The 12,654-nt window shown below is 38.6% G+C and overlaps 1 pseudogene across 1 annotated transcript; it reads left to right on the top strand.

The window, feature by feature from the left end:
- Positions 1 to 266: 266 nt before the first annotated feature.
- On the top strand, positions 267 to 1,424 carry LOC306998917 (annotated as a pseudogene). The gene has a single exon. The product of its transcript is annotated as an uncharacterized misc_RNA (transcript).
- Positions 1,425 to 12,654: the final 11,230 nt, after the last annotated feature.

Here is a 12,654-nt window from a genome sequence, read left to right as displayed (position 1 = left end):
GTGAACTGGTATTTACCAGTGTGTTGTGTTCAAATGCTTTTATGATATTTTCCACTTGTGAACTGGTATTTACCAGTGTGTTGTGTTCAAGTGCTTTTGTTGTCATAATGTAGGAAAAAGATGGACTCACAGATCCAGACCTGTTATTTGCCTAAAACGATTTTAGATTGCTCAAGTCATCTGCTACAGCAAGAAAATGATTTGTCAAAACTCAAACGGTAAATAATATGCTAATGCTGTATATTTTCTAGATCATGAATAGTAGATATTTTTTTAAGGACAAGGGAGTTAATAGAGCTAATATTTCTGTTTTAGCTGCAAATGCTAGGTCTACCCTTATGTGAAGCATAGCTACTAGCCTAATCTTTCCTACCAGCTCAAAAACAGTGAAGGCCTACCATACATACACGCATACATAAAATGAATAACTGACCCCGGGTTTTTGTTTTCTAAAGACTTGTCATACTACACTGCTTGGAGCAAGACAATCCGGCGGTCTTAAAAACCGGAACTGCCTGGAAGACTCTTCTAAACATGCAGGACAGCACATTTAAGAGTCATCTGAGGCTCACCAGAGAGCAGTTCCACCTATTCTGCAATCAATTAAGGCAACATGGGATGACTGATGACCACTCACCAGGAGGTCCTGCAAGAATTCCTGTAGAGAAAAAGGTGGTGATGCTGCTTTGGTATCTCGCGAATCAGAACTCATTTCGTGAGATCTCTGATAAATTTGATGTCAGTCAAGGAGCAGCGCATAACGTCATCATTGAAATGCTTGACCGTACATGTGCCATTGCAGAACACTACATTGTCTGGCCAAATGACTGTCAAAAGACCATCCAAGCAGCTCTGTTCAGAAGGTCGTGCGGAATTGATGGGATAGTTGGTGCAATTGATGGATGCCATTTCAGAATCCAGCGGCCACCTGTTAGGGGGGGGGGGGATTATTTAAACAGGAAGGCCTACTATTCTGTGCTGCTGCAGGGTATTGTAGACGACCTAGGAAGGTTCACAGATATTTTTGCTGGGCCTCCCGGTAGAGTACATGATGCACGCATGCTTAGGCTATCCCCATTCTTCAATACCCATGAACAGAAGTTGGGAGGCTACAAACTACTCGGGGATGGTGCATATGTCTGCAACAGCTTCCCATTCATTGTCACTCCAAAACGCGACAATGGAGCCTTGGGTGAAGATGACTTGCGCAGAAATGCAATGGGAGGGTAATAGTGGAACAGGCGTTTGGCCGCTTAAAGTGTAAATGGAGACGGCTCCGTGAACTACAAAACTCTCGTGTAGATGTAGTTGTGAAAGTCATTGTAGCAGCTTGTGCGCTTCACAATATGTGTATTGGGGAGTCTGAAAGTACATGTGATGAGCACCCAATCAGGTGCCCTCGTGAAGAGGATGAGAATGAATGAACATTACTGTATGCTACAGTATTTGAATATGAATATGCTACTAGCCTATCCAAACTCATTTTTATCATAGGCATTCTATTTCATCCCCTGACACTTTTACTGTCATCCAAGCAAGTTAAAGCAATGCCTAACATGTGAAAAATTCTGATTAACAAGTTAAAGACTTATGTTCAGATGTAAAAAGAAAACAAATCAGACAGTGGTGTGGTTCCTTAGAATCGTTTAATTTAACGACTCTTTTCCACAACAATTCAGAACACTATCTTGAAAATAACTTAGCTGTACTTTGATGCTGTTTGATTTCAACGTAGTATATTATTTGAACATATACTATATTTTTGTATTTTTTTGAAATTCTTTGTTATGAATCTCTTTTGTAAACAAGTAATTTGTTCTGTAAAAATAAACCTTTGAAAAAATAAATAAAATCTCATTTGTAAACATAACTCATTTTCTGTAAACATAAACTTGTAAAAAAATATGTCCAGCACCTTTAAAATAACATAAAATATACAGAGGTGTAGGCTTCATTAAAAACAGGCCTAAAACATAAACAGTAAACAAATAAAATAAAATAAAAAAATCAACATATTTTTTATCTATTGTTGCTTAATGGGACTGCTGCAGCATCTGCTTGAATAAAGCATTAGTGGTTTTAATTTCCCCCATGATTTCTTCGTGTCGGCGCTGCGTGGCTTCCTCGCACTCTTTAATGACACGGGACATCACCTGTGTTTTGTCTTCACGACGCTTCCTCTTCCGTGCCAAAGCACTGGTGTGAGGAGGTGATAAGGTTGAAGGCCCTGCGCTCTCAGAATCTGAGGAATGTGCAATGGAGGGAGAAGACAATTCTTCCTCAGTAGAAGAGTTGCCGAACATCAAGGGTTGCTTGAAGGCCTCTGGCCGCCTAACAGTAACCCCCTTTGCTGTCCCGATTACCGGGAAATCTACGTCATGATGCCCCCCAATAAGTTCCCCCATTTCTTTGAAAAACTGGAACTTGGTAGGAGCTTTCCCTGTGGATGCATTGTTGTCTACTGCCTTCTTGTATGCATCTTCCAGGGTGGTCGACTTTCTGGACACCTTGTCTACATCAAAATGCTGGTTGAACTGACTTTGCAACTTCGCCGCAATTTCCTGCCAGAAGGATCGCTTCTTCCCCCTGGACATTTTGATCCTGGAGTTTAGTTCAGCGAGGTTGCGAGGAAGTTCACTGTCATCTTTCATTAGATGTTGGCGCATCAGGTCAATCAAAAAAAGGGTCTGGTCCCTGGTGAAACCCTGGTTCTGGGGCAGCTCTGCTGTAGTGTTCTCATCTAGATAGATAGACAGATGGATAATTTAGATAGATAGATAGATAGATAGATAGATAGATAGATAGATAATTCAGACAGACAGACAGACAGACAGATAGATAGATAATTCAGACAGACAGACAGACAGACAGATAGATAATTCAGACAGACAGACAGATAGATAATTCCGACAGACAGACAGACAGATAGATAGATAGATAGACAGATCATTTAGATAGACAGATAGATAGATAGATAGATAATTCAGACAGACAGATAGACAGACAGATATAGATAATTCAGACAGACAGACAGACAGACAGATAGATAGACAGATCATTTAGATAGATAGACAGATAGATAGATAATTCAGACAGACAGATAGACAGACAGATAGATTCAGACAGACAGATAGATAGATAGATAGATAGATAGATAGATAGATAGATAATTCAGACAGATAGATAGATAGAGATCCCCTAGGGGAACAAGGTTTTCAAAAGTAGCCTACGACTAAAACACAAAATGGTTAGATTTATGCTTGGCAATTAAGTTACATGCAAGTTATTTTTTCAAGCATGTCTGCAATTACCAAGCATAAATCTAACCATTTTGTGTTTTATTCATATTTAACGGGTTGGTGTATTTCAACATAGCCTAATGCAATAGATTAACCAAGGGAATATAACTGCATTTCATTATGCGAGCGGGCACTCACCTGTTTCAGAAACAGAAACGGGGGGAACTATTTGCAGAGCAGTGGTGAAATCATGGTCCATGTACAGGGTACTTTCCCCTTCCCGTTGATAGAGCGTTTGGGTTATGGGCTGGGTCATCTCCTGGTCCCAGTAAAGCATGGTGTCGCTGGCGTACACTACAGACAAAATACATTCACGTGAGTAAATTGCCTGACCGCTCATTACTAGGAGGCTCCTATCGACTGCTTGCTAGCATCTGCTCTGGGTAGGTAACACCAAACATAACTTTATTTTTAAAACTGACACTGAGTGTTAACGCATTATATTACAATTGTTAATGACACAACATTGTATAGGCTACAAAAACAATCCGCTAACAGTAGCAAAAAACGTTTAGTTGTGTACAATGCTTACCATTCACAACGCTTGCGTCGCTCTCCGCCATGTTGAAAAGGTCAAAGGTTATCTCATCTCGGCAACTCGTGCATCAAAATATTCTACGAGTTGCCCAGTGGAAAATACCACATGAGGGGGTGTTCATGTGCATTTTCCACGTCGGCTTTTGGTATTTACCATAATTACCATAGCACGTGAAGGCACCATGAGTCCGGCCCACGAACGGGGAGCCATCACTGCATGCGAACGGGGGAGCCTGCAATTGTTTGTAAAAGTATACTGTATTGTAAAACTTATTGTAGCGGCCGTGAGTAGGCGAGCCAAAAATGGTTTTGGAAGGTGGTTGGAGAGTGACAATGAATGGAGCAGGTGAAGGAAATTAACGATTTAAAGTTAGGGCTTTGATTTTCCAAGTGTTTGAATTTGTTGTTGGGAAATACCTTTTTGTGCGGCTGTGGTTGCTGCTCCAATACGAAAGGAATGACTTGAAAATTGATTTGCTGCTATACCGGACTGGGTGAGAACTGCTTTGAGATGTTTTTTGGAACCAAAATCTTGTGGCTGGATGATTGGAGTTGTCTGCTAAGAGGGGATCGAGTGGGGATTTGAACATGGATTGTTTATACTGCAGGTAGTTTAAAAGAGAATGGTACAGTTGGCAAATTGAAAATGTAAACGAAGTGACCCTTTTTAGCGCGATCAGTTTGACTTTGTTTAATGAAGAAAGATATAGTTTCGTTATCTACTATCTGTAAATCTGAGAAGTGTCCAGGAGGGATTTTAGCGGATGATTTATGGGAAGATCAGCTGAGAATAATGAGGGACTGGGGTTGGAATTGGATCCGCTTCTGGCGCCAGCATCCTGAATTTCTGGAAAGAGAAACTGGAGAGAGAGTCAGTGATTTGATTTTGTGCGTCTGGAACGTGTTTGGCAGTTCTTATAAACTGATTACAAGCGGAGGTCCAGATAAGGCGTCTGAGGAGTGGCAATTAATGCAGGTGAGCGAGAACGACTTTTGTTAATGCAGTGCACAGTTGTTTCGTTGTCGCAATGGACCATAATGCTTTTAGTTGACTACTCTTTCCCCCATAGGGAAGCTGCGATGACGATCGGATAGAGCTCGAAAAGGGAAGAGCAGCCTGAGGACTGAGGTGTGTCTATTCTAGACAATTGATATATTAATACTGAATTATAATTTGTTATGATTGATTATTAATAGACACCATTTATCTATTTTTGCCTACCTGTATGGATCATTGATTATAAATCCCTTGTATTTAATTGTCCATATAGACGCATGGGCACGTGTTCCCTTTATGGGAAAATTTCATCATATTCATGATCAGTTATTTAAATTATAATTCCTTTATTTGAGCTAGAATCGTTACGCAGCACGGACATAACCGATGTGTTTATGTGAATACGCGGCAAGACGAACGTTGTGACAATGTTTTCGTGTGTATTTGACCGTAAGCGCAACAAGCCATGAAAAAGAGGCAGCTTTATGTGGACGCACGGTGAATGATATCAGGCGCAACCACCGCAGTTCAACAAAATTCATTTCGGCCGTATTGTTTCGTGATATAAGTCTTTCGTCCGAAAATTTTCGGTGGCCGAATATTCGGTCCATCCCTACTAAAATCGGTATTGGTAGGTCAAACTCGGCCTAGAAAATTGTAATCGGTGCATCTCTAATATATATATCAGGGAACTACACTAACCTTTTCCACTGGTGGCACTTGCGCTACTAACTTTTTCAGTTACTGGCGCAAAACATGATTTGGTCGCACAAATTATTTATAGTAAGCCGCTCTGGATAATAATGAACAATAATGAAACTGTATTGCATACAGATGTGCTTTTTTTATTTTACTTTCCATCTTTTAAACCACATGCCGCCTTGTTTTCTTTAACATTGATTGGGATAGATTTACTGCAATAGAAAATACAGTACACAATAATGTGCTAAATTAATTTCTTTTGGATTTCAACATGCTATGGTTGGCACAGATGGGCAGACTCCTGAACTCTTAAAATAAATATAATCCATAAAATAATATAATAATAGATTTTCAGCAGCTATTGACTATTCAGTATTAAAGATAAAAAAAATGCATGTCTACTTCACAATTAAGTGAAATATAATAAGCCACAAATAAGGCTATATTAAGCTACATTGAACTCAATTATCAATTCAGATTCCTCACTTGCTTGGTTAGCTTGACACCGAAATGCAGTAGGGAGTGCTGCTGCGTCCTGGCATATGTACATGTCTATACATTTCGCGTGCTTCATACTGTCATTGAGAAGCTTCAATTTACATGGACACTTATAATCGGATTGACGGCTCAATCGGACTAAAAAAATCTTCATGTAAACGCCTTAATCGATCGGGTTGAGCTCGATCCGAATGCATTTTCGATCGGATTGAAAGGGGTGGTTTATTCCTTTTGGAATGCGATCGAGAGAACACGTCAACACTTGATCGGATTGAAAACCGAAACTGAAAGGACTGCGCATGTATAATGACGTATGACGCGCGGAACGAGCTGTTCTTCCTGTTGAATAAAGTGTAATATAAATGAGTGTCCCGTCATTCTAAAATTCTTATTTCACTCAGCGCCTGTGAAGTGAAGCAGGAACAACGTCCCACTAATTGTTTTGGATTCTCATCCACAGACGACTGGTTTTGGCCGCGGGGAGGGGCATTTTTACTGCGTGATAAATAAGCAAAACGGTTCAATGCTCATTGTCTCCAAATCATGACCAGAGACGGATTAATATTACGTCTGCTTTTTAAAACAAATAAAGAACCAATAGAGGAGAATGGTTATGCGCGAACAGCGGGAAACGTGTGACATATAAATGCGCACATCAACCCGATTACTTTATAAGTCGCGGGGCTGAAGCCAACTTTGTGTTGAATGCTCAGAGCACGTTATAAAACGTATTCTTAAAATACACATTTCTGTTTTAATAAATGCTCATAGTAAATCATAGCATATTGCCTAAAACATAAGGTAGGAACAAAAATAGTCAGTGATACATTTGCGACCCATTAAAAATTAGGGTCGCAATGGCATTTCAAAAGGTCGCATATGCGACCATTTTGGTCGCAGTGTAGTTCCCTGTATATACACACACACACACCAATATATATTAGAGATGCACCGATTACAATTTGTGTGTGACTTTTTTCTTTTCAAACAGATCAACAGCAGACCTGGAGTCATTCCAGAACCATATGTGACCCGTCACAGAAAGTAAGGACACAAGTCGGCAGCACACCTTTTGAGCAAAATGAGAAAGAAGCGTTTTTTTTTTCAAAACTGGTGATTTTCGCTTTTTTGCAGAATCTGTTAGTTTAGATCATGAAGAAGCCTCTCCATGTTTTAGATATCAATATTGGTATATTTAAAATCGTACATTTTTAGGTTGAAATCGGCTTGTTTTGTGAGATTATAGCTCGCAGTAGGGGCGTGTCATTGTCTGTGTGTATTTCCATACTGGATAAGCCGGCTTTTGTTTCTTTTGTTATTGCCCCCGCCCTCCAAGGGAACAGCGTGGTAGGACTGGGCGATATAATATCGATATAAAAAATATATTGATATATTTTTTTAATGGGATATGGAATTAGACCATATTGCATCGATATAGTTCAAAGTTGCGCTGTGATCCTTGCTGCAAGCAAGCTGCTGCGTGCTTTTGTAGCAGTTTGCGTCTCAACAGCCCAGTGTACAACGCGACAAATACTCACATTAAATGTTTACGCAGAGGAACAGGACACTGCAGTTCTCAAAAGTTCATTATTTGCATGTGCTTTAAAGCCTTGCCGGTTAAACATGTCATTCGCTGCTGAAGCGCTGTTCTAATGCGCTTTCTGCGCAAACAGCCGACGCGCGCATGCAATAAAAGCCTGTCTAACAGCGCCTGGATACTGGACTAAGTTATCTTTCGAGTCTTTTTGAGCTAATACTGTCAAATACACTCAAGGTTTACATAAAGAAAGTTGGTTATGTCTAAACTGAAAGCAAACCGAGAAAATTGAGAGAAATCTGCGTGTCATATTATGCGTACATATTAGACGCGTTGCTTTCAAGTCTTAAAGAGACAGTAGCCCTAATAGTAAACATGCAGCCGCTTGTCCTTAAAGGGATTGTTCACCCAAAAATAAACATTTTGTCATTCTTTACTCACTCTAATGTTGTTCCAAACCTGTATTTATTTATTTATTGTGCTGAACACAAAAGAAGATATTTGGAAGAATGTGGGTAACCAGACAGTTGCTGGTCCCCATTGACTTCCATAGGAAATAAATATAGAAGTCACTGGGGAACATCAACTGTTTGGTTACCCACATTCTTCCAAATAACTTCAACAGAAGAAAGAAACATATTCAGGTTTAAGGCTAGACACGGCAGGCAAAAACATCGGGGTTTTTTTCACTGGTCAATTTTGATATTTTGGGCTATTTGTCTTCAATAACATGTCTTCTTTCAGATTTGTGGTGAAAAAAAGTCCAAAATACACATTTAGGTCTTTATTTTACTACACTTTGTCTATTTGCGTCTGTAGATTTCTCTGAAATTCAACAAACGTTGGCGTTCTAAATCAACGCGCTGCTCCGCGATCTCTGTCTGCTTCCTTTTAATCACGCACATCGTTGGAAAGCTCTTTCTCTTCTGTACAATGCTGTCGGATCCAAATATGGTAATTTCCTTTTAATCAGTAACCAATCGTGAAAGTAAAATGGGCATTTAACCCTAAAAGCGAAATCTCATTGGCTGATGTCAATTTCTGGCAACCTGATTCGTTCAGATGCATCACGTGACGCGCTCTGACATTCAGATGTGTGTTTTTGACTGTTTTTCTGCTCAGTTGAAGGCCATAAATGCTGTGTTTATAAGTTTTGATGTGATTTAGGTGGTTTGTATTGTTTTTGCTAATGATTTGATAAGATATTGTGTCAGTAACCAGTTGTTTCAACTAAAAAAGTAAGATTTTTTACATTACAAATCTTTAAATGCCTTTTTCTCAAAATGACTTTTCTCTCATACTCCAAGTCCGAAATCTCCTCTTCAGTAGCACCTATACACACCAAACTTTCCAGTCTTGTACCTAGTTATATTATGAAGACAATTACAGAGGGATTTGTAAATATGTTATTCCTAGCCTGATTTATATAACATTTTATTCCAAAAAACATGGCGAAAATACATTTTTTAAGGCTATTGACAGTATATTCTGATTTACAGGATAACAAAAGTAGATATCCATAAATCCCTCTGTAATTTTTTTCCCCATCTAATTCACGGGTTTCACGTGACGTCACACAGCAGTGTGGCCGCCATTTGTAGGACCGAATCCAAACATGCCGTCTATCTGCTGTAAGCTGCGATAACAGCAAATCTCAAAGAAATGAGAAATTAACGTTTTACAATATCCCCAAAAACCCTGAGCGTCGTCAGAGATGGATTGCTGCTATAAAGAGGGATCACTGCGTGCATAAATATCTTTTTTTACTACTCTACTGGCATTCATATTGTCCGTGACGGGGTGGTACAAGACTCCCTTGCCTGAATAAAAAGGATAATATTATTAAGGATTTTGTGCCTGAGTTGGGAAAATATGTTTTTTTTGGAGGATTAACATATCTTTAAAGTTGTAAGTTAAAAAAAAAAGTTTGTTCTTAATGAAAATAATGACCCATGCATTTTCTGTAAAGCTGCTTTGAAACGATATTGTGAAAAGCGCTTTACAAATAAATGAGAATTGAAAATAAAGGTGTCCAAACCTCACTAACAATACAGGAGATGTGCTTTACCGACATTATTACCAATTCAGTTCAGCAATGCAGCGATTACTCGAGTAACGTTAATAACACCCGTCCTGTTATCAAGAACATTTTCTTCATCTCCAGATTATATATTTTGGGATCATTAACCCATCCCGAAGTGAAGTAGAGGTAGGCTTCAGTGCTTTTAAATGCCTTGAGAGCTTCGCCGGTGTATGGAGAGGGATTGTGGACGAGGTAGATATAAACCGGGTGCGATTTGCTGGGGGGGATGCGTGGGATTTCCCCCTTTCTGGTCAATGTATCCCTGCCTGTTTAATTATTTTTATCCCCGGTGGGGATAAATTTATCGTCCCCTCAAAGTGATCAGAGTGCTACTACACTAGTGGCGAGACGGATCACAAAACTTATCACGGATCCGTGGTTTGATTAGTCAATTTTATTTTAAAATGATTACTCACGGCGGTGATCCACTTGTCCGTGCTACACTTCTGTCGCGCTGCACTTCATATATAATGTAAAGACGCGTTTAGACGCGAATTGCTAACACAGATAAGGTATTTTCTATCATTTCACTGTAGCTAATCATCGCGATGTAAAGTTAACGTTATTGCATGATCACAGTTATGTGTGGGGAAAGAAGCTATTAGAGTAAAAATATTGCGTTAGGCTACTTCATGAGTTATTAAAAAAGATTTTACAATTCCTGCACATGCAGTGATGAAGTTCATGTTCTCATGATTTATTTTTATGAATAAAAATGTTTCAAAACATCCCCCCCTCTGTTTTTTTCACAGATCGCACCATAAATATCAGCAAACGTCAAATCTGGCAAGTTTTTACAAGACTTTAATGGAGTCAGCAGTTCGTTTGGCAGTAAATAAGGATCTATACCTAAAGTATCTATTTGATTTAAGTACCGTTGCTTATCGTCTGCAGTGAGGTGTGCTATTTTAGTGTGCGACATCTTTCCAATCACCAGGGAGATACTACTCAATTTAACTCAAAGGTCCTAAAGATGGCGGCCACAACAAAAAAGTCACGTGACTGAAACCCATGAATATGTAAACACAATGAAAAAAGAATTTTGAACCTGGCTTTATCCAATTCTGAGATTTCGTTTTTTTAAATATAGGCAAATTAGCACATATTTAATTAGATAATGCCTAATTTGCATATTTAACCCCCTGGGGTCTGAGGTGTTTTCTGGGTCCTGGAGGTGTTCTGACATGCTCTGCTTATTTGTGACATTTTCATGACTAAAGTATTATTACACTGAATTCATCACAAAATCTGCTACAATAATATGTCAGCAGCATGTATGTAAAAGTTTGTAGTTTTGAGATAATAACATTTATGCGTGGTTTGTGAAAATGACCAAAAAAAAAGTCACTGAAATAATGTCATGAAACACAAACTAATTATTTCTTCGCAAGGCTTTTGAAAATTGTATCACGTAGCCTAGAATATTTGCTCCAAAACTATGTGAAAATCATCCTGAATACTCATTCAGATAAGACAATATATTGATTTAAAATTTGTATGACATGTTTTGTGTAAGAAAGCTTTATGCGAGGAGGCGTTAACCACCATGAATATTGAGTGTTTCACACCTGAGAGAGACAAAGAGCCTCCCATAATGGCCCTATTAGGAGCTCTCAGGCACTATCATTACATTACCTTGCACAAAGAATGAGGAGATTTAAAAAAGAATGGCTTTTTGATTGTTTGAATTTATTTACAACACAACATCATCCAAAGATACACAACAAATGGCAAAAAAGCACATTATTTAACACACTGAACTAAAGACAGAGACTTAACCAGTCACACACCTTTCCTTTCCTGAAACATAGTGCATACCTGTCATTTCCAAGGTGTTTGATTTTTCACTCTACCTCCTCATGCTCATGTTGAAGTCAGCAGGACGAGTAGCTACCTAAAATAAATATATATATATATAAACAAGCTGTGAACATGCTGATATCAAGAAGAAACCAGGGCTGCATGATTGTGGGAATACATTTTAGATTTCTGGTGAAAATTCCTTTTTAAAATTTACAAAATACACACACACACACACACACACCCACACACACATATATATATATATATATATATATATATATATATATATATATATTTGTTGTGCCTTGTAGGTATATACCTGCAGGGCTGAATCAAATAATAAGAACAATAGTATAGCAGGCATAGTTAAAAAGGAACACTTCAGTAACACTACACTAGAGAAAAACATATTGATTATCATATGTTACTTCAAATGTTTACATCGATATGACGTTATGAAATGAGATTGGAGTGAAATCATGGTGCGTTTTGCTTTTCAAACGCACGTCGCGCGACTGCGTTTTCAAACTCTCACAGCGCGTGCAGGGAACATTCACTGAAGCATCGAGCAACAGTTCAATGGCAAAATAAAGTTTATGCAACAATAACACTAACTAATATAATTCAGGATTATTTCTTACCTTAAAATCGTTCTTGTCTTCAAATCGCGATCTTCTTCTTCAGACGTAAACCCAATAATCTCACAGCATGTCTTCCAAACTCGACGACTGCAGAGGACTGATAAAGTTTGCCGCTTTGTTGTTGAGGTAATGGGGGCGTTCGCGCGACACATGGACGATTTGCATCTCTATATGTTTTGCGCGTGTGGGTGTGGTCACATTAAAACTAATGAGGAAGGGTTAGAGAAACTGAATATCTTGTTGGTTTTATACAAATTACTTAAACAGAGAATATTTGTTTTCGTTTTGAATCAGATAATTTAAAACTACACACTTAAATGATTATAAATATATATAGAGCTCACAAATGTGTGACAAGTATTCGCTGAGTTTTTTTTATGTTTAGAGACGTGCTCAAGAAAAAAAGTTCACGAGATGGAGAGGCAGAAAGCACACCCTGTTTAATTTCTTTATTTTACAAAAGCACAACGTTTTGTTTTGATTGTAAGTGGACACATACAAAAGTAGACATCTCACAGATTCTTTTTTCATTTTTATTAAGTCTGTATGACCACAAA

This window comes from Phoxinus phoxinus (genome assembly GCF_949152265.1).
Source record: "Phoxinus phoxinus genome assembly, chromosome: 5".
NCBI classification, from domain to species: Eukaryota; Metazoa; Chordata; class Actinopteri; order Cypriniformes; family Leuciscidae; genus Phoxinus; species Phoxinus phoxinus.
Note: the sequence above shows the minus strand (reverse complement) of the source record. Positions and strands in the feature narration are given on the sequence as shown.